At 38.0% G+C, this 21,971-nt stretch overlaps 1 protein-coding gene and 1 pseudogene across 2 annotated transcripts in view; one reads left to right on the forward strand and one right to left on the reverse strand.

The window, feature by feature from the left end:
- LOC110196938 (protein unc-93 homolog A-like) overlaps positions 1 to 21,971 on the forward strand; it is a 158,456-nt gene that overhangs the window by 83,538 nt on the left and 52,947 nt on the right. The gene's annotated exons all lie outside the window — the stretch shown is intronic.
- On the reverse strand, positions 16,888 to 18,053 carry LOC110196945 (HLA class II histocompatibility antigen, DRB1 beta chain pseudogene; annotated as a pseudogene).

The following is a 21,971-nucleotide window of genomic DNA, read 5'->3' on the forward strand; positions in this document are numbered from 1 at the left end:
CATTCAGGATAAGGGAAAATATCTGACTCATCCACATTCAGGGTAAAATCTCTGCTTCACAAAAGGAGGCTAAAAACAGTGCTTTAAAGAGTGAAGCCAGACACCAAGGATATTCGGAGCATGCCATGTTTTTGAAGCACCAAGCCTTGGACTGGGAGAGTTCAACTAGATTCAAATGTATATCCCAAAGACAAATGAAATTCTAGACTTACAGTTAATATACACTATACTTTTCCAAATTGTTCCTTTTTATTATCTCTCCTTCATTCATTAGTGGTATTACTACATGAGGCAGAACTGTTTTATCTCATTGGATCCACATCACAAAGTTCTTTTACTCTAGACAGAAAGTTACCCTTGTCATGTGTGTGCTTTATGTCTGAAAACCTACTAAAAGGAATTGTATCATAAGTATGTCCTCAAAAAACTAGGAAGTCTTCATATATTCAAATGGTGCCATTTTGTCAGTTCATTCCAACCATGTGACTTAGAAATGTGAGCTTTTCTCCTCTTTCACCATTTCATATATTTCTGATTAAAGTTCCTCATCTTATGCATAGCAGATTAGAAACTATATCAATTTTCATTTTTTTTTGCTGGAAACATAAAAGTATCTATATATAAAGGATTAAGATAAATTTAATTAGAGTAGGGAAACAATTTATAATAATAAGGCACTGTTCCCAAAGACTCTAAGTGTATTTGTACAAGTCTGATTGACATTATTAAAAACTTGGGCTATGGTCTGGCACTGTGACAATCTCCTGACAAATAGTGAGCTGAACAGGCTCAGTAGGAGACATGTACTGAGGAGTCCAACTAGAAGCAATACCCACTGGGAGCCCTTATCAGGGAAATGAATATAAGTGATTGAGGCTATACAGGCATCTGAAGAACAGTTGTTCACTGGTGCATGTAATTATTTCTCATGAGTCCTGGTATGAGTTCTGTTTGTTGTTGTTGACCTGTAAATAAACCTGTTGATTCCATGAGCCTTGTGAATCATGTACTACTTAAGACAACAGCTGGTGACAATATTATACTTGGCATGAGATAATGAAATTTCTGGTTATCTTAAGGACAGAAAGGAGCCAGAGAAGTGAGAGAAATCATCCCTTCATGTCATGGTGGAGCCTCTGACAAGGTTATAATAGTTTCTCAAAAGATCTGGAAAATTAGCACCAACCCACTCTCTTTTCTTCTAAAGAGAAAGAAAATCTACCATGAATGAAAATATAGTGCTTATAGGCTAGCATACCTAAATAGATAATTTAATAATAATTTTTAAAAAATTGGGGGGCAGCTAAGTGGTGCAGTGGATAGAATATTGGCCCTGGAGTCAGGAGGACCTGAATTCACATCTGGCTTTAGACATTTACTATGTGACCCTGGGCAAGTCATTTAATGCTGATTGCCAAAAAAAACCCAAAACACAAAAACAACAACAAAAAACCAATTAAAAATTTAAATTAAATGAATAAGTTCATGATATATTTAAGTCTGTCTGTATTTCTTTATTACATTGATAGTTTAGTTGTTTGTCCTTCATTTTCGAAGAGGACCATGATATCAGGGAGGTGATGCCATGACATGAGTGAATTGGATTTAAGTGAGGAAGGGTTGTGCAAAGTCACCAGCTTCACTTTGGCCTATTACATGGAAATGAGAAGAGAAAAGGGCCCTACATCCTCTGTTATAACCTTAGTTAAGTCTATTTGGAACTAAGAGATAATGAATCTTATTGATTAAGTAAATATACGTGCTAGAGATTGTGCTAAGCACGGAAAGCCAGACAATTCTTGTCCTTGAAAAGCTTGTATTCTATAGGAGGATACATGTATAGGAGGATATTATGTATTTATAAATACATAATATAAGTAACAATGGGAAAGTATGAAAGCCCACTTGAAAGAGGAGACACTTAAGCTGATCCATAAAAGGAAGTAGGAGTTGTAAGAAATAGAGATGAGGAAGGAAAACATTCTGGGAATGGGTGATAGCCCTTGGAAAGTTATGGAGGTGGGAAATAGAATATTCAGTCCAGGGGCAGCAAATAGGCAATTTGCCTGGAGAGTAAACCACATGAGGATAAGAAATAGGCTGGAGCCATATTGTAAAACGTTTGAAATGCCACATAGGAGTTTTATTGCTTCTATTCTAGAGGGAATAGGAAGCCACAAAGGCTACTGACAAGGGAATGACACAGTCAGAGCTGAACTTTAGGAATATCAAGTTAGCAACTGTGCAGAGCAGGAAGATTTAGAGGCAGAGAGACCAATTACAAGACACTATTAAAAGAGTCAAAGATGATGAGGACCTGAACTAGGGTGATTGTGGTGTGAAGTAGAGAGTAGACAAAGATGAGATACTGACAAGACTGACAAGTCTCTTGGTGAGGTTTACTTATCTTAGTCATAGGAAAGTCAATTTGTAAAACATTCAATTCCCTGCACCATTAATGGAATGAATAGTTTATAACCTCCTTCATCCCAGAAACTTTACACAACTCTAATCTATGTCCTACATTATTCTATATCCTTGGATAATGCATCAGGATATACTGGTGATCTTTGAAAAGTCATTTCACTGCTTTGAGGCTCCTTTCCTTATCTGTAAAAAATGGGTGCACTGGACTTCAAATGTCCCTTCCACTTCTCAATCATAGCTTCCATGGTGAAATGTATTTATCTGGTTGGGGCTGCCATGGAAAAAGGTCACACTCTCAGGTTGAGGAGATTGGTTAGAGGAGGGAGATTAAGTCAGGCTTTGATGTCCTTGCCCCAGTAATCAAATCAAAGTAGATGATGAAGAAAATTACTTAGGTTAATCAGGCAAAATTCCTGATTTAGCTGTTTTTATTTGAATCATCCAAGTTAATAGAATCATGAAAGAATTTTACCTTGTCTGAATTATTCATATCCCCTGATTCTTTTTCTTTCTTTTTTTTCCTTTTTACTAATCCCAAAGACTTAGTGCTAAACAACTTCAAATTTCAAAGTCAACCTTGAACTCATTGGTCTCATTTTGGAAGGAAAAAAGCTTATACCTAATTCTAAAAAGTGACTAAAGGGATGATTATGAACTTCAAAATTAAGGCAAATTCAGAGCAGTATCACATTTTATTTTGTTTTGAAAATTCCTTTGAAAAGAAGTAACAGTTATCTAAAGATTTTTTTTAAATAAGTTCACAGACCTCAGGTTAAGGAACCCTGTTATGGAGGCACCATGACTATGTACAAGGATAGGAAGGACCATGTTTTCTGCCATTATACACATTAGCAACCTATTCCTGAAATGCATGTTATTGTAGATAGGTCAAGAGTCAGAAAACCATGATAAAACTGTCATTCATCCCTTCACTCTAATAATAGAAGTGTTTTAGCTGCATAATTATAAGGCTGCTGAAGTCTCTCTCTAGTCCCAGACTGAAATTGCACTCTAATGGCACATAATTATCCATCTCTGCTAAACACACCTACAATAAGAAACAAGTTCAGGGTTTGACTCCGCTAATGAACCTGTAAGCCATGACAAAGGGCATCCTTAGACAGCAGAAATAGTTGCCCAGAGATAATGCCACCCAGTTTCTTTAAGGTTGGCCCTTACAAACCTTAGATTTCACACTGCACTGAAAAAGGCTATGCCTCCTTAAAGTCCACGATCCCTATATGGGATTATTCTTAACTACAGCAGGTGCTGACCTTGTGAAATAAGAAATTCTGTTTCAGAGATAATAGACAGCCTGATGATTGCGCTTTTCCCTTCTAAAATACAACCCGAGGGCTTAGCATTCATGTCTGGGACAAGAATGCTTAAATGTTTCTGGTCATAATTTACACAGGCTTGCACGTTAAACGAATGATATTGGCTAGCAAAACCTTTCTTTTAGAGTTCATAGAAATGCATCAGGTTAAAAAAAAAAACCTCACTAACCGAAGGCTCAAATGGCAAAAACCAACGGGAATTAGTCTTTGAGTATTTTCCATGCTAGATGTAGTGAAGAAAATTAACCAATTAGCTGATGAATTAAGGGAAGCAGATAAAATGTCTGGATAGTGCAGCCATATCACTTAAGCTTGTCTCCCCACCTTGCTCACGGTCCCCTGAATTGCTCAGGTTGAAACAGTATGTGCTGTGTCTTATACTGTAAAGAATACTCTGCTTGGAGATTGAAGGCTTGGGTTCAGGTCCTGATTGTTTCTTACTGGTTTTGTGACCTTGATTTGAGCAAGTCCCTTAATCTCTCAAATTCACTTTCCTCATATGAAAAGTGGAGATGTGTGTTCATTCTTCATAGGATTGTTGTAATAAAAATCTATTTTTATTATGAGCTATATATTGTTATTACCAATAGTAATTTAACTTGGACTTAACACTTTTTTCAGCTTTAAGTTTTATTCTTTATTTTTTCAAGTTTTAAAATTTATTTTAAACTTAAATACAAAACAAGGGAAAAAATTGTCATGTACACAGCAGAACACAAGACAGGATTCAATGTAAAGCAATAAATTTCCATTTCAAGAAAATCTATATAATGCATACTACACAATAATATCAAGGCTGCCCATCTTTTCTTTGCTTCCTTGTATGTTTTCTTTTGTCCTGATGTTCACTTTTAACTTTTTTTCTCCCTTCCTCCCTTCCCCCATGCTACAATCAAGGGTGGAGATATATGTGTATATATATATATATATATATATATATATATATATATAATATATATATATATATATATATATATGTATGTATGTATATGTATACACACTATATATACATACACACATATATACACACATATGTACATGCATGCGTGTACATAAACATATGCATATATACATACACATACATAGATATCTATAAAAATATACACATATACACTCAAACATATATGTATAAGACTATATTATGCTTATTTCCACTTGTCATCTGTTTCTGTGAAGGTATTTAGCATCTTCCTTCATAATGTTCAAGTCTTTCCATATTTTTCTAAATCTACCAGCTCATCATTTCCTATACCATAACAATATTCCTACCCAATTACATTCTTTCTGGGAGATTGTTTATAAGAATTTCCCCCCTCCAATTTTCTGCATTCCCTCTATTCTTGGTTACATGGGTTTTATTTATAAGGAAAAATTTAATTTAAAATAATCAGAATTATTCATTTTATACTTCAGCATTGCTCTTACCTTATAATATGGTTTAAGGTCTGATACTACTGAATCTAGTTCCTTCATATCTTTCCCCCCTGGTTTCCCTGAAGTTCCACTCTTCCAAATGAACCCTGTTATTTTTTCTGACTCATTGAGATAATTTTTAGTAATTTAATTGAGATAGTATTACATAAACAGATTAGGTAAAATTGTCATTTTTTATTATAATAGCTTTATCTATCAATGCACTATAATTATTACCTCAGTTATTTAGATCTAGCTTTGTATAAAAGGTATTTTGTGTTTATATACATAGAGTTCCTGTGTCTGTTTTGGCAGGTATACTCTCATATTTTTTTATACTGTCTCATTATTTTATATGGTCTAAAACTATTGATTAATATGGCTGACACATAATGTTTTTTCCCTGTTTTTTCTCTTTTGATTAAATCTGATTTTAGCTTTAACTTTGTCTGAGATCATGATTACTATCTCTGCTTTTTTATATAATAAATTCTACTCCTGACCGTTTTTTTATGTTTGTGTGTATCTCTCATTTTTATAGCATTTCCTGAAAGCAACATTTTGTTGAACTCAAATTTTTAATCTATAGGTTTCCATTTTATAGGTAGATTCATACCATTCATGTTCTAAACTGTAATGAGATGTTGTATATTTTTCTCCTTCCTATTTTTCTCACTATCCTTCTCACCCTATTCCTATCCTTCCTCAGTCCTCTAGTTTACTTCTACCCACTACCTTGACCTCCTAGTCCTTAACCTACTCCTCCTCCAAGAATACCTCCTTTATCTTCTACCTCCACCCTATCCCCTTACCCTCTTATTTCTTTCTGAATTTAGATTTTTATACCCTTCTAAATATATTTGTTGTTCCTGCTTTAACCCATTCCCAATGAGAGTAGAGTTCCAAAACTACCTACCCTCTTCCCCTCTGTATTTAATTAATTTTTAATTTAATTTAATCCCTCTATATCAGTTCTTCCTCTTACGCCTCATGTGTTTGAGATGGACTCGATGCTATTAATGGTGATCAAGTATTGGGCATCAGCCATAGCATGGCAAAGAATCCCAAACCTTCTCTTCCTCCAAATGACAAGAGGCCGGGTCTAGAGTTAAATAGCTTGGGTTTGAATCTCAGCTCTACCATTTATTACATCTGTTACCTTGGGCAAGTCACTTGAACTACTTGTGCCTCAGTTTCCTCATCTGTAAAATGAGGAAGTTAGACTACATGACTTCTAAGCTTCTTACTAATTCTACATCTATGCTTTAGTGAAATTACACCTGGATTTGGGAGTAAATTTTTCTGAAGTAGAAATAATCATAATGTAGACTCTTCTTCTCATCCTCCTCTTCCTTCTTCACTTTTTCCTCCTCTTCTTCCTCTTTGTCCTCCTGCTGCTGTTGCTGTTGCTGCTGCTGCTGCTACTACTACTACTACAGTATACTTTATAGTTTCAATGAATTTTAGTTAATTTGGTGGCCCCATAAATTCAGTCCTTAAATGAGGTGAATACTGCCCTGCCAAAGCTCAACCACATTTGTTTTTTGTTTTCTATGGCATTTGCAAACCTGATTAATTCATCCCTTGCTTTCACTCTATAACCAGTAGATCAAGCAGTGCTGGTGGGTCAAATTCAAATTCATGCTGGCACCCCAAAGGTTTTCACAGTCAAGTTCCATTCTAACTTTATTGTTTTTTTACATAGTTTTAAAAATGTATATGTCATTTAATATTTTAAAATGAAACAATTAAAAAATAGTGGCCATCTGGGCAATGTCTCCCTTCATTTTCCTTTCAGTTCCACCCAGTTAATTTGTCTTGCTACATCAGGGTTGCATCCTGGGTGTATGTCCAAGAATTATAAGACCTTGGAATGAAGCAGAATTTGTTGCAACAAGACACAAAATTCCTAATGGTGGAGCATCATCCTCAGAGCCACAGGCAGTGAGTGTCCTTTGAGTGCCAGACAGAATATTCTCCTCTAACACTCGTGAAGCCCCGAGTGGGGCTTGGCAACTTCTGCCTCATGCCAAATAGACCTTTGTGTCTATTCAGGAAGTGTCCACACTGTCCATGCCTTCCAGTCTGTTGACCTGCTGGCTCTCCATGCCGTCTGGTTAGCTTCTGTCAGTACCACTCAGTTTTGGGTCTTGGCAGCAAGAACCCTGGGCAGGCAGGGCAGGGTCTGGTGTGAGAAGGACAAAGGATACTAGGTGGGTCCATGCAGGGACCCAATCTCTAAGTCTACTTAGAATCCCTCCTATTCCTGCTATTCCTTCGTCCAGGCTTCTCACAAGAACAATGTCATACTTTGGGAGTGGGGGAAGGAGTGAGAGGTGAGAGTCTCCATTCTGACTTTAAAACCTCCTTCCTCACTTCTTCCCAACAGTCTGGTAGTTTTAGCCTTCTCACTGGCTCCTGAATGGCCTCAAAATCATTCTACTCTTTGACAAAGCACAAGAACTAACTGAGTGTTAGTGACTTTTCAAAATCGTTGAATCAAGGAAAAGGAGAGCCTCTCTGTCTTAAGAGACTATGCTTTCTAAGTTACTTGCTCTTCCTCTCAATGAGAACACAGATCAGAATGCAAGCCCAGACAAAACACAAGAAAGGAATTAGTAGAGCAGCACGTGGAAAAGGTATTTAAGCTTTTTCTTCCTGCTACTGTTTTGACAAGATATCTTCATCCTTTCTATTATCTTTGTAATTCCTCCTTTTCTTTCTGAAGATGATGCAGGCACGTCTGTAAATAAATTTATCTAATAGTAGTACTACAGCCTTGCCATATATTTATAGGAATTTGGAATCAGAACAAGGCCATTGAATATGTTCATTTATCTGAGCTTTTCTATTAGCCTGCTCAACCAAGAAGAAGCCAGTTTTTTGGCTGCTTTGAGGCAATGTGTTATCATTTGAACAAGTTCTTTGACAGTTGGGATCAAAAGATATCAAGAGAGATTATTATTCAGGAAAAAAATCTTACTTTCAACACACACAGGATCCATAGGGACACAATTACAAAACACTCCACACAAAAACAAATCTATACAATTGGAGAAATATTAATTGTTCATGGGTATGCCAAACCAATATAATAAAAATGACGATACTACCTAAATTGATTTGCTCATTCAGTGTCTACCAAATACATATTCAGTGACAAACTACCAAATTAAACTTTATAAAAGCTAGGAAAAATAATAAAATTCATCTGAAGGAACAAAAAGGTTGAGGATATCAAGGGAATCAATGAAAAAAAAATGGAGGACTAGCAATACCAGATCTCAAACTATACTACAAAGTAGTAATCATCAAAACAATTTTATATTGAATAAGAAATAGAGTGGTTGATCAATAGAATAGATTAGATATACAATATATAAATGCAAATGAGCACAGTAAAATGGTGTTTGATAAATCCAAAGATCACTGCTACTGGGACAAGAACTCACTATTTGACAAAAACTGGGGAGAAAATAGGAAACTACTCTGGCAGAAACTAGAAATAGACCAACATCTCACAAGCTTAAAAGGGGTATGTGATCTATCATCTATATATCTACCTACCTACATATCTATCTATTCATCTATCCATTAATTTATTTATCTATCTATCTTTTTTTCAGTGACAAATCTCTTGTGGTCCAGAAAGAGTTTGGCTAATAGATACAGGTTTTAGAAATAAATCTCGTAGTCTTTGCCATCCACTTCATACACCAAGTTGTTGTTTTTTTAAGTAGATTTCCTCAAGAGGTGTCTGTCTCCACTGGCACTTCCCCAAATGGAAATGGTAGCTCTTCTCAAACTTGATGTGCTTCAGGAAGCATTCATACAGCCAAAGTTTGGGCTTTTTTCCATAATTTTCTGGCAATAGGAAGAAGTGCCAGGCATCAATCTCATTTTCCAATATGTTATCCACATACTTCACCTTGGTAATCACCTTGTGTTCTTTCTCTAGTGCTGCTATTGTGGGAGTCAGTTCTAGGTAGGTCTTCTGCACATGGTTGATCTCATGCTTGCATTTCTGGTTGTGGGTGATCTGATGCTCAGGCTGCCCTGCCAGCTCACTTAGGTACTTCTCAGAGTTCTTCAGAACAGTTTCTTTGTCTTGATCAAGGCAAGCACATTCTGGTCCATCCATTCATCCAGTGATGGCTAACACCGTATAATGTATGTAGAATTTGTCTCATGCTTCTGGGGTCATTCACACGGGAATAAATCACCCCTTTTGGGGGCCAAGTATTATCCAAAAGGCAAAGGTAGATTTCTCCAATCCAGGCCAGTTGGGAGGTACAGCCTGGGAGCGACCAAGTCCCCTTACTCATTGTTCTCTCCCTACCCCCATCTCGCCCTTCCCTGGGGCTCCTATCTGCTGCTGGGTTTATCTTCACCTTGGAACCAGTGGGTAGGGAAGTGACACCGAATACATGATTTAGTCATAAAGGGTGATGTCATAAGTAAACCAATGGAACAGAGAAAAAATTAACCATCAGATCTATGGATAGAGGAATAGTGAATGCCCAAACAAGAGACAGAGAGGATTGTGGGAGGTAAAATGGATAATTTTTATTACATAATTTTGATTATTATCTTATTAAAACCAAATGCAGCCAAAATTAGAAAGAAAGAAGGAAACTAGGGGAAAATTTTTTACAGCAAATTCCTCTGATAAAAGTCTCATTTTATAAACATATAGAGAACTCAGCCAAATTTATAAAAATATATACGTGCCATTTCCCCAATAGTCAAAGGATATGAACAGCAGTTTTTAGAAGAAGAAACTAAAGCTGTCAATAGTCCCGTAAAAACAAAATGCCCTATATCACTAAAAATAGTGAAATGCAAATTTAAACAACTCTGAGGTACCACCTTGGACCCATTAGTTTGACTAAGATGACAACAGAAAAAGAAAATGACTAATACTGGAAGGACTATGGGGAAATAGGTAAACTGATGCACTGCAGGTGGACGTTATGAGCTGGTCCAACCATTCTGAAGAACAATTTAGAAATATTCCCATAAAGCTATAAAATTGCATACCTTTTGACCCAGTAAAACCTATTCTAAGCCTATACCCCAAGAAGATCAAATAAAAAGGAAAAGGACTCATATGAACAAAAATATTTATAGCAGCTCTTTTTATCATGGCATAGAACTGGAAACTGAGGGGATGTCCATCAAGTGGGGAATGGCTGAACAAGTTGTAGTATGTGATTGCGATGGAATATTACTGTGCCATGAGAAATCATGAACAGAATGGTTTCAGGAAATCCTAGGAAGACTTATATGAACTGATGCAAAGGGAAGTTACAGAGCTAGAACACTGTATACAGTAAGAACAATATTGTAATGATGATCAGTTGTGAAAGACTTACTGTATATAATGTCATATGCTTTGTCTTCTCAATGAATGGGAGAGGAGGAGAGGGAGGGAGAGAATTAGGAACTGAAAATACAAATTAATAATTAAATTAAAAAATCTTACTGCTATTATAGTTTTTTAATTTTCTGCCATATCTATACTGCAGTGAGAGTTTCCCCCCTAGAATAGGGGATCTTAACCTGGGATCTGTGAACTTGGTTTTAAAAAAATATCTTGATAATATATTTTTCAATGTAATTGGTTTCTGTTGTAATCTTGTGTATTTTATTTTATGTGTTTAAAATACTATTCTCTTGAAAGGGACTCTATGGACTTCACCAAACTTCCATGACACACAAAATAGGTAAAAAAACCAAAAAAACAAAATCTGGACTACAATAACTGCAAAAGCTAGTTGAGACTTACCTTGTGGATGGGAAACCAGATTTACTTTATTTATCTTTTCACCCTCCCAAGGTTACAGGGATGACACCATCACTCTAGACAGAAGATTCAGGGTTTTGGTTTTGTTTGTTCGTTTGCTTGTTTGTTTTGGGAGGGAGGGGAATTGCCACAACATAATGCAGAGTTTTCCAAATAATGGTGTGGATCCACTGGGACAGAGTCTTTCTAGAGGTTGGAAGGGAGAGAGATCTGCAAAACTATGTCCTAAATTATTGGATATCTTGAAACAAAACTCCCACATAAATACATTCACTTTTTCCAGTGAAAATAAACTCAACAAAACAAGATTAACATGGTGAGAATTTGTTATAGCTGGTGTGGAGTTGCAGAAAGGAGCAAGCCAGGGTGGGCCAGCCTCAAGGCTGTGAACTCAGAGGTGGAGACAAGTCACTGATCCTTCTAGCCTTCCCTCCCTTTGGAATCTTCCTTCTCTGGGGGGCTTTGGCCTCCACCCACACTTAAGTAGATAGTGCATTCCAGTGATAATCAGATACCTCCCACCAGTCCTTGGGACTGGATCTAGAGATCTTAGATATTCTTATCTCTCCTACTCAGAGGCTCCCCATCTATCAGACTGACTGGAGGGCTAAGAGTCTAGACTGTTATGGCCTTGTTGAGGGGCAGGGTGGCAAACTGAAACTTCTCACACCCCTGGTTTCAGATACCTAATACATCCCTGTTGGGAAGTTTAAAATGTAGGGAGGGAGCATTTACCTTTCTTAAATTTGCTCCCTGGATAAGTGAAAAGTGGGAAAAGTGATAGATTTGTAGTCAGAGTTTTAAAAAAGAAAGTTTTGGGGGTTCACAACTTTGGGCAAGTCATTAACCACCCTACTCCTGTTTCCTCAGTTGTAAAAAGCATTGATTGGACTTCAAAGGTCTCATCTTTTTCTGTCCCTGTGATCCTATGCCGGCAAATGCAGCACTTTATTCTTATCATATGTTTAGGATTCATTTGTTTGTTATGAAACTATAGTAAATTCTTAACTTTATTGAAACAAAAACCAAGCTAAAAGAATTATTTATTGGCATAGATAGTTTTACAAGAGTATATGAGGAACAACTTTTTGTTGCTGTTGTTAAAAAAAAATGAAAGAAGTATTTTTACATAAAGTCAGTGGAAACCACTGACTTAAGGACTTTCAATGGGTTTTTACCCTTTTCAGAACTAGAGAGAAGCCAGTAGACAAATGTATCCTTGCACTTAGTATACTTAGCTGTGCTCCTAGGAGCTCAAAGAGCTCCTGGGCTTCTGTTTGGAAATGATAACCAAGTACCCATCACGCCTCTCTAACAGAGTTTTAATGAGGCACTAATGGTATAGGTGTTCATGAAATGTTAACGAAATGCAGTTTCACAAAAACTGTCATGATCTATACATATATTATTGTTATAATGAAAATCAAAAACACATAAGGGTTATAAAGATTCGGGGAATGGAAAGACTACTTTGAATTGGGGTAGTAAAAGGAAGTGGCAATGCTGACCCATCGTTGGTAGCAACTTCCAGACTCTATAGGTGACCTTGAAGTGACCTGTAATTTGGAGGATCTTAAAATGTACCCTGATGTGGGGAGTACTACAAATGAATGAACAAAAACCTTTATAAATATCTACTTGTCCATTATATTTCTTTTGAAATTTTACTTATTTTTATCTTGAGCAGAACCAACACCAAATATAATGACCATTTCTCTATGCATAATAGAACAGAAAAAGAGAACTGTACTCCAAATGTACAGTGTGCTTTTCTTTTTAAAATATATAAATAGCTCTTGGTTTCTGCCCCCTTTCTGGCGTGGATTAATGGAAATCTGTAAGGAATGCTTTTGCTCCGCTGATGATCGTGGAGGATCAATGCCATATAGCAAAGGACAAAGTCCTTTGGAGAGTCCTTACAATTCTAAGGTTTTGGTCAGAAGAATTACTTTTTTAAAGAATAAATGAACATTCAGGATTACTCCTCCTCCCTCTTTGGGTTGGCAGAATAATAACATTTATCTAGAGCTTTAAGGTTTGTAAAGCACTTTACGCATTTCATCTCATTCGTTCCTGGCAACAACCCTAAGAAATAGGTGCTGTTGTCATCTTTGATTTTATACATATAGGGAAACGGAGGCTTAGCAGGATTAAGGTACATGCCTAGGATCACACAGCTAGCAATTGTCCAAGGCAATATTTGAACTTAGGTCTTCCTGACTCCAAGTCAAGTACTCTATCCTCTACGTAATTTAGCTGTCTAAGTGTGGACTAATCACAACAGCTTTGATGAAAATATGACATTACCAACATGGATAAGATCTAGCATACATGAAAGGAAGCATTTATTAAATATTTTCTATATACCCTATACTGTGCCAGGTGCTAACAATCAATCAATAAGATTGATTAAGGACCTACTATGTTCCAGACGCTAGGCTAGGTGCTAGAAATACAAACATAGTGGTGAAAGAGTTTGGTGGTGGAAGAGAAGGATGAACAGCATGTACATGTGTGCACATTTGTGCAAAACAGATTCAAGGTGATTAGTGAGAGGCAATGAGGATAACTACATAGTACTGGACTATTAGAAGAGTAGATCTGGATTCGAATTCCATTTCAGACACTTGATAGTTGTATGACCCCTTTGTGTCTCATTTTCCTCATCTGAAAAACACAGGTGTTGGACTCAGCTTTTAAGGTTTCTTCTAGCCCAGAATCAAAGATCTTATGGTTTGGGGGAAGGGTATTCTAATGGTTGGGGGGCAGGAGTGGGGGATGGGACAGAGTGGTGTCGGGAAAAGACTTGTGTCAGGAAAGGACCTGTGTTAAAGGTGGCATTTAAAGTGAACCTTGAAGGTATTGAAGGAGAGGTGAGGAGGGAATGCATTCCAGGCAACAAGGGTGGCCAGGGCAAAGAGATAGAGTACCATGAGGGAGACCCAATAGAGGGAGGAATGGTAGGGATCATGAAGGGTAGTAATGTGTAATAAGGCTGGAAAGATGGGGTGGGGTTAGATTGTGAAGGGTTTTAGATGACAGAGGAGCTTATACTTGATTCCACAGGTAACAGTGAATCACTGGAGATTATCAAGTAAGAGAATGACGTTGTCAGATCCGCACTTTTGGAAAATCACTCTGGCAGCTGTGTGCAGAATGAATTAGAGATGGGATAACGAAATTTGAAGATGGGGAGGCCAATTAGGAGGCTGTTTCAGTTGACCCAGAGATAGGTGATGAAGGTCTGAACCAATGTGGTGGCTGTATAGGGCTGTTCTCAAAGAGCTAACAAGCTATTTGGGGAATTATTGTATATGTACCTATATCTATATATCTACATATCTATATCCATCTCTATAAATACATCCCAAACTAATTAGGCCTGAAATCTGTGATTTCATCTAGGTGGGAACTCCCAACCTTGATTCAGATCACATGGTCTTGGAAAGCTGCCTTAGGCTTTAGTTACATTATTTGGCAACAACTTTTTTCATTCTTGTGTTTACTCTCAAAGTCATCCGTGTGACTTAACAGGATCCCCTTGCCAGTAGCAGAGTGATTTTACTTATTTTACTTTTGGAGCCTTCAGAGTGATTTGCTACACCTTTCCATAAGAAACATCATCTCTCCTGCAGACAGATGTAAACAACACATAACATGGAAAGTCTTGCCCAATCCATGACGAGGGAAAGGGAAAGATCATTATGGTCTAGGGGCAGGGAAGATGAAGATTGTTCAGAGAAGTAAAGAGAACACTGAATTTGAAATCAGTGGTTCTTACTTTAAATCCTGGATCTGCTACTGAACACCTCAGTGATATTGAATGAGCCAATAATTGCTCAGTTACAGTGATATCAATCTTTGTATCTCCTATTTCTTCTTCTGCCTATGCCTGGCGTTTCCAGCTCTTTGAAGATATATACAAGGGAAGAACCTATTCCAGCCACAATTACCCCAGAAAATAAGGGCACAGAGTAACTAAATGACATTGTATATGAGGATGGCTGCACACATACTTCAGGAAATCCATGGATGAGGCAGAGAGACACTCCTTAGCCCTCTATAATCTTAAAAGTCACTTATTTTCCAAGGGGAGAACACAGTTCAGAGATGAACTGACTATGCTTGCTTTAAGATGTGTCAAAGTAAAGTATTCTAAAAATGAACTCCCTTGCCTAAAGATAATGCTAATATTTGATCAGTCCCATAAATAAGATCTAACCCACTGATAATTATGTTTTTAAAGAAATTAATGGGATGGATGTTAAATTTTTGTGACATTAGTACAAAATTTCACCCTTGAAATACCACCAATGACCTTTTAATATTAGGGGTGCTTATGGACACTGGAGACAAATTAATAAAGGAAACATTTAATGCAGTAGTTAATGATTTGGGGAGATGTTAATGTTAATGTCAAAATCTAAGCCCTTGACGGTGGAAAAAGGCCAGGGTGTTAGGGTTAAGAAATTTCCTGAAAGTAGAAAGGCATCTAGAAGAAGTTGTCAATTGATACTAAATGAGATTCAGTGTAAGTAATATCAAATCTTGTAGTTCTAAGTCCGGAGGCAGCACTAACATCAATAGATAAAGAGACATGTAAGAGGGACAGAGATCTCTCCTGCAGAAATGCAGGTTAGCAGTTATTCTCTGCCTCACTAGCATTGCTAAGTGCTGCTTGTGTCACTTGCTGATACTCCAGTGAGCTTTTGTTAATTCCTAGGGGCAAGGTAAGAGCTTGAGGGAATTTCCTAGTTTCAACTTAGAGATTGAACAAATCTGGGAGAGAACATGCTGAACAGTTGTAAGGGGAAAAATGATCTCAACCAGAAGAACTTCCTTTTCTTACCCTCTTGGGTACAACTTCAAGCCATAGTTTTTAAATTTTTAAATTTTTAATTTTTTCCCCAGTTACATGTAAAAAATTTCTAAAACACTGTTTTAACATTTTTTTCAATTTTTGAGTTCCAAATTCTCCCCACTCCCCATGAGAAGGCAAAAAATTTGACATAAGTTATATGTGTGTAGTCATGCAAGATACATTTCCATGTAAGTCATGCTGTAAAAGAAAACACAGAAAGAAAAAAAAAACCAACAAGAAAAATATCTGATTTGCATTCAGGCTCCACCAGTTCTTTCTCTGGAGATAGACAGCACCTTTCATTATAAGTCCTTCAGAATTGTCTTGGATTATTGTATTGCTGAGAATGGCTAAGTTATTGCTATTACTGTGCACAATTTTCTCTTGGCTCTGCTCATTTCATTTTGCATCAGTTCATGTAAGTCTTTCTAGGTTTTTCTTGTTCAGTCATTCCCCAATTGATAGACATCCCTCAATTTCCAAGTCTTTGTCACCACTGAAAGACCTGCTATAAATACTTTTGTACATATAGGTCCTTTTTTATTACTAAAACTTTAATTTTTTAAAAGTGCAATGGAGAGGCACATGATAGGCAAGCATAGGCTACAGCATATTGTCAAAGAAGAAATGAGCAGAAGTGATAGAAGGAAAGTCATCAGAGAGATGTATCACCAGAATGAGGTGAGCCCATCGCATGGGAAAGCTAAGGATTTCTGAGTAGACAGCCTGTGAGGGCCATTGGTACCTATGTAATATCAAGAAATACAGAGGAAGACCACTAGCAGTCTGGTTACTCAACCTCTCCAGGAATTATGGAAGGAAATGGATGAGAGGCACCCAGAATGAAAAGGTGTGAATGGATTGCAATCCGCACCTCTGGAGGCATTTCACACTTCGACAGATTCTATAAATCCCAAGTGCTAATGGGTCTTCCCTCTGCTCCCCTCGATTTGTCTCTGTGTCACCAAGAACCACTTGATTCTCAGTCCTCTAATTATTGGGGTGAAGGCTCAAGGGACAGAAATGGATAAAATAAAATGTACAGAAACAAAGGAGAATGGAGGGGGTCATTGAAGTTCTGCTGGGGAAATGCCTAAGAGTCACACAGAGTCAAAGGTACAGAGAAGGAGCTAGTCCAGGGAAAGGGTCAGTAGAGCTAATTTCCTGGAGATCTGGGCACAGTCAGGGGCTTCCAAACATGGAATGGAAGCTGAGAGGACACAACAGTTCCAAGAGACACAGCCTCAGGGATCAGCTTAGGAGTCCTGTTGGTTGTGAACCCCTATTTCCTTTCTGACTCCTCTTGTGGACAATGAGGCCAACCCCAAAGAAGATCAGCCCTAGCACGAGGCCCTCGACTCCACTCAGAATCTTACTCTGGGCAGATTCAGACTGTCTTTTCAGTCCAAGATGATAGGTCTCTGAAGGCTGGAGTGCTCTACTTGGCAGGTGTAGATATCTCCATGCTTGAAGGTCATTTCCAGCATCACCAGGATCTGGTAGGTCTAATCTCCATTGCTGATCAGTCTTGTGGGCGCAACCCCTGCTGTCTCCTCCCACCCATTCAGGAACCACCTAACCTCAATGTTACCAGGATAGAAACCACTGACAGAGCAGACAAGCAGGTTGTGGTGTCCCAGGGGAGCCATCTTTGGTGGATACACAATCACCTCAGGCTCAACGGTCCTGTGCGCTGAGAAGCGCTCAAACACCTCGTGCTGTGCCTGCAGTAAGCATCCACTCTGGCCGTTTCTGCTCCAGAAGCCCCTACTGGCTGTTCCAAAACTCAGCATCTGGCTGTCCCAGCTCCACCAGCACCGTATACTCCCCCATGTTGCTGTCGAAGGGCATGTTCTCCTCCCCATTGCTGATGTATCTCTCCACAAACTGCTAGTGGTCTGTCCCATTCACAAAGTAACTAACACTTGCGTTACTTTGTAGGTCTTTTTTTTTTTTAAATCTCTTTGGGATAAAGACCTAGTATTGCTAGGTCAAAAAGTATGCATGATTTTATAGCCCTTTGGGCATAGTTCCAAATTTCTCTCCAGAATGAATCAGTAGACAACTTCACCAACAATGCATCAGTGTTTTAATTTTCACACATCTCCAACATCTGTCATTTTCCCTTTCTGTCATATTAGCCAATTTGATAAGTTCACAGTGGTAGCTCAGAGTTGTTTCAATTTGCATTTCTCTCGACAATAGTGATTTAGAACAATTTTTCATATGACTATAGATGCCTTTGATTACTTTGAAAACTACCTGTTCATATCCTTTGACCATTTATCAATTGAGGAATGGCTTTTATTTGCATAAAATGACTCAATTTCCTATATGTTTGAGAAATGAGGTGTTTATCAGAGAAACTTGCTATAAAGTTTTTTCATAGTAAGATTACCAACTATGTACTTCCCTCCAGCCAATTTTCCTCATTTATCTTCCTCTTTCTCTCTCCTTTCATCCTGTCCATTCTCAAGTTTTGCTGCTGACTTTTACCTCCTTTAATCTACCTTCCCTTCTATCACCCCCCTCTCCCACTCTTTATCCCTTTCTTCTCCTACTTTCCTGTAGGAAAGAGCGTGTATATTATTTCTTCTTTCAGCCAATTCCAATGAGAGTAAGGTTCAAGTGCTCCACCTTACCCCATCTTCACTTCAGTGTAAAATCTCTTTCAGCCTTCTTTTATGTCAGATGATTTACCCCATTCTACCTCTCCCTTTTCTTTCTCCCAGTACATTCTTCTTTCTCATCTCTTAATTTTTTCAGATGATCATCCCATCATATTCAATTCACACCTGTGCTTCCTGTCTTTGAATACTCCTTCTAACTGCCCTAATAATGAGAAAGTTTTTAGGAGTTACAAGTATTTTTTTTTCCATGTAGGAATGTAAAAAGTTTAACTTATTGAATCCCTTATTATTTCTCTTTCCTGTTTACCTTTATATGCTTCTTTTAAGTCTTGTATTTGAAAGACAGATTTGTATTCAGCTCTGGCCTTTTCATCAGCAGCACTTGAAAGTCCTCTATTTCATTGAATGTCACATTCCCACCCCCACCCAGAGAAAGATTATACTCAGTTTTGCTGGGTAGGTGATTCTTGGTTATAGTAATCCTAGCTTTTTTGCTTCCAGAGTATCATATTTCAAGCCCTCTGATACTTTAATGTAGAAACTGCTAAATCTTGTGTTATCCTGACTGTGGCTCCACAGTCAGGATAATTGTTTCTTTTTGGCTCCTTGCAATATTTTCTTCTTGACCTGAGAGCTCTGGAATTTGGCTATAATATTCCTTGGAGTTTTCATTTTGGGATCTCTTTCAGGAGATGCAAAATGGATTCTTTTAATTTCTATTTTACCCCCTCTGGTTTTAGAACATCAAGGCAGAGTTCTTTGATAATTTCTTGAAACATGGTGTCTAGATTTTTTTTGCTCGTGGTTTTCAGGTAGTACACTAATTCTTAGATTATGTCTTCTGGATCTATTTTCCATGTCAGTTGTTTTTCCAATAAACTATTTCACATTTTTTGTCTATTTTTTCATGCTTTTGATTTTGCTTTATTGTTTCTTGATGTCTCATAAAGTCATTAGCTTCCACTTGCACAATTCTAAGTTTTAGAATTGCTTTCTTCAGTGAGCTTTTGTATTTCCTTTTCCATTTTGCCAGTTCTGCTCTTTAAGGAGTTCTTCTCTTCAATGAATTTTTTGTATCTTTTTCCAGTTGGCCAATTCTGCTTTTCAAGGCATTCTTTTCTTTATTGGATTTTTGTGCCTCTTTTACCATTTGGCCTATTCTGTTTTTTAAGGTCTTGTTTTCTTTAGTATTTTTGTGTGCCACTTTTACCAAGCTATTGACTCTTTTTTCAGGATTTTCTTGCATCACTCTCATTTCTCTTCCCAATTTTTCTTCTACTTCTCTTACTTCATTTTTGAAATCCATTTTGAGCTCTTCTATGGCCTGGGGCCAATTCATATTTACTTTTGAAGCTTTGGATGTGGAGATTTTGACTTTGTTATCTTCTTCTGAGTTTGTGTTTTGATCTTCTCTGTCACCTTTTTATAGTCAGTATCTTTTTCTGCTGTTTGCTCATTTTCCAGCCTATTTCTTGACTTTTAACTCTATGCTAAAATGTAGCTCTGCTTCTGAAGTGGAGGGGCATCATTTCAAGCTTCAGGTATTTTGTGCAGTTGTTTTCAGAGGTAATTCAGGAGGCCTGTAAGTTTTTGGGTTTTCCAAGGGGGTAGGATCTAGAAAGAGGTGTGTTTACTACTCTCCTGTACCATGCATTAGTCTCTTTTCCACTGTAGAACTTTGACCAGAATCCCTGCTTCACTGTGTTCACAAGCTCTAGGGTGCTTGTGCTCCTCTTTGCCCGGGGATTTGGACCCAGGACCTCAACCCACATCCAAGTATAATCACTGTAAGAATCTTGCCCCTGGTGCCAGCAAAGGGACCCTTATAATCTCCTTCTGACCAACTAGCTGATCCCCTTACCATGTATGGGCTGAGAGTTCTGGAAACTGCCACTGCTACCACTGATGCTGTTGCCCCCAAAGCCTGCTACTGGTTTACTGGGGCCAGGTCTCCACTGTAGCCATTGTTGGACTGCACTCCACTCTTACCCTGGTGCAACTGACCTTTCTTGCTGAACTTCTAAGTTGTGTTGGGCTGGAAAATTGTTTCACTCTGTCCTTTTGTATGTTCTGCCCCTCTAGAATTTGTTTTGAGGCATTATTTAAAGGTATTTGGGGAGGTTTGAGGGAGAGCTTAGGCAAGTCCCTGCCTTTTCTCTGGATGTTGGCTTTACCTTCCTCAGGTGTGTTTTGGCCAGTGCAGTAGTATCACATGAAGAATCCTTACTAACATTATTATGAAAGAAGAAACCTTAGCAGCTGGTGATAGTGTCAGCAGATGGCAGTAAATCATCAGGAAGCAGCCAAACAGCAGAGAATAGCAACAGCTTTATAGAACAGCAACAATCAGCAGTTTCAGAGATAGAGAGAGACAACAGCTACAGGGTAAAGCCGGAGTGAGGCACAGTCAGCTGTTGGGGAATGGAGCCTTAAAGGTTTTTCCAACTAGAATGACCCCTGGATGTGAATTGTCTAGGGAATATTCCTTCTGTGTCAGGTGGCATGGAGAATAATACATTTTGGAGCTCAGAGGGAGGTATCCTTCCTGTTTATTTACTTTGCTATTCTATCCTAAATGAAAGGTTTTGCTTTTGATTTATTATTCTTAATTTTTGAATAGCTGTGTGACCCTAAGCAAGTCACTCAGTCCTGTTTCCTCATCTGTAAAATGACTGATTCTAGATCTAGCACTCTGTCCCTTGTGTACCTGGCTGACTCAAAGAAGTTAAATCTACAATTGGTACCCATCTGACTTGGGGGATTTATGAAGGCCACACATGTCACCATACCCTACCCTGATGAAAATGTTTTCATATGAAGAGGTCTTAAGGGAATGTGGACATGACAAAAAAATGTATACACCTTTTTCTGGTCATAGAATCACAAATTTAAGGCTACAAGGAACTCTTACACTTCACAGATTAGGAAACTGTTACCTAGACAGGTCGCTAATTATCCATGTGGTAGAGCTAAGATTTGAACCTTGGTCCTGAGAATCCAACCCAGCGTGGATCACTGCCTTGTTGTGGCAGAGGGGCTTGCATAGCTTAATGAAACTCTGAGCTATGCCATGCAGGGTTACACAAGATGACAAAAGGTCATAGTGGAGTTCTGACAAAAGTCACTGGAGTCACTGGAGAAGGAAATGTCAAACCATTCCAGTATCTTACCCAAGAAAACCCCATGGACAGCACCAGCATGCTATTGTCCATGGAATCACAAAAAGTCAGACACAACTGAACTACTTAACAACAACCTCAGAATCCAAATGTAGTGCCTTTTGAGTGACAGCATGCTGCTATGGCAGAGCAACTTGCTGTCCTGAATTCTCTTTGGCAAAAAGCTGTGAGAGAGGCACTAAGAAAGGAAGGAAATAAGTATTCATTAATGTCTCACTGCCAGGCACTGTGCTAAGTATTTTACGATTATGATCTCATTTTATCTTCAACAGAACCTGGATTTGAACTCAAGTCATCTTGACTGCAGGTCTAGCACTT

Source organism: Phascolarctos cinereus, unplaced genomic scaffold, assembly GCF_003287225.1.
Source record: "Phascolarctos cinereus isolate Bilbo 61053 unplaced genomic scaffold, phaCin_HiC Scaffold_5;HRSCAF=322, whole genome shotgun sequence".
NCBI classification, from domain to species: Eukaryota; Metazoa; Chordata; class Mammalia; order Diprotodontia; family Phascolarctidae; genus Phascolarctos; species Phascolarctos cinereus.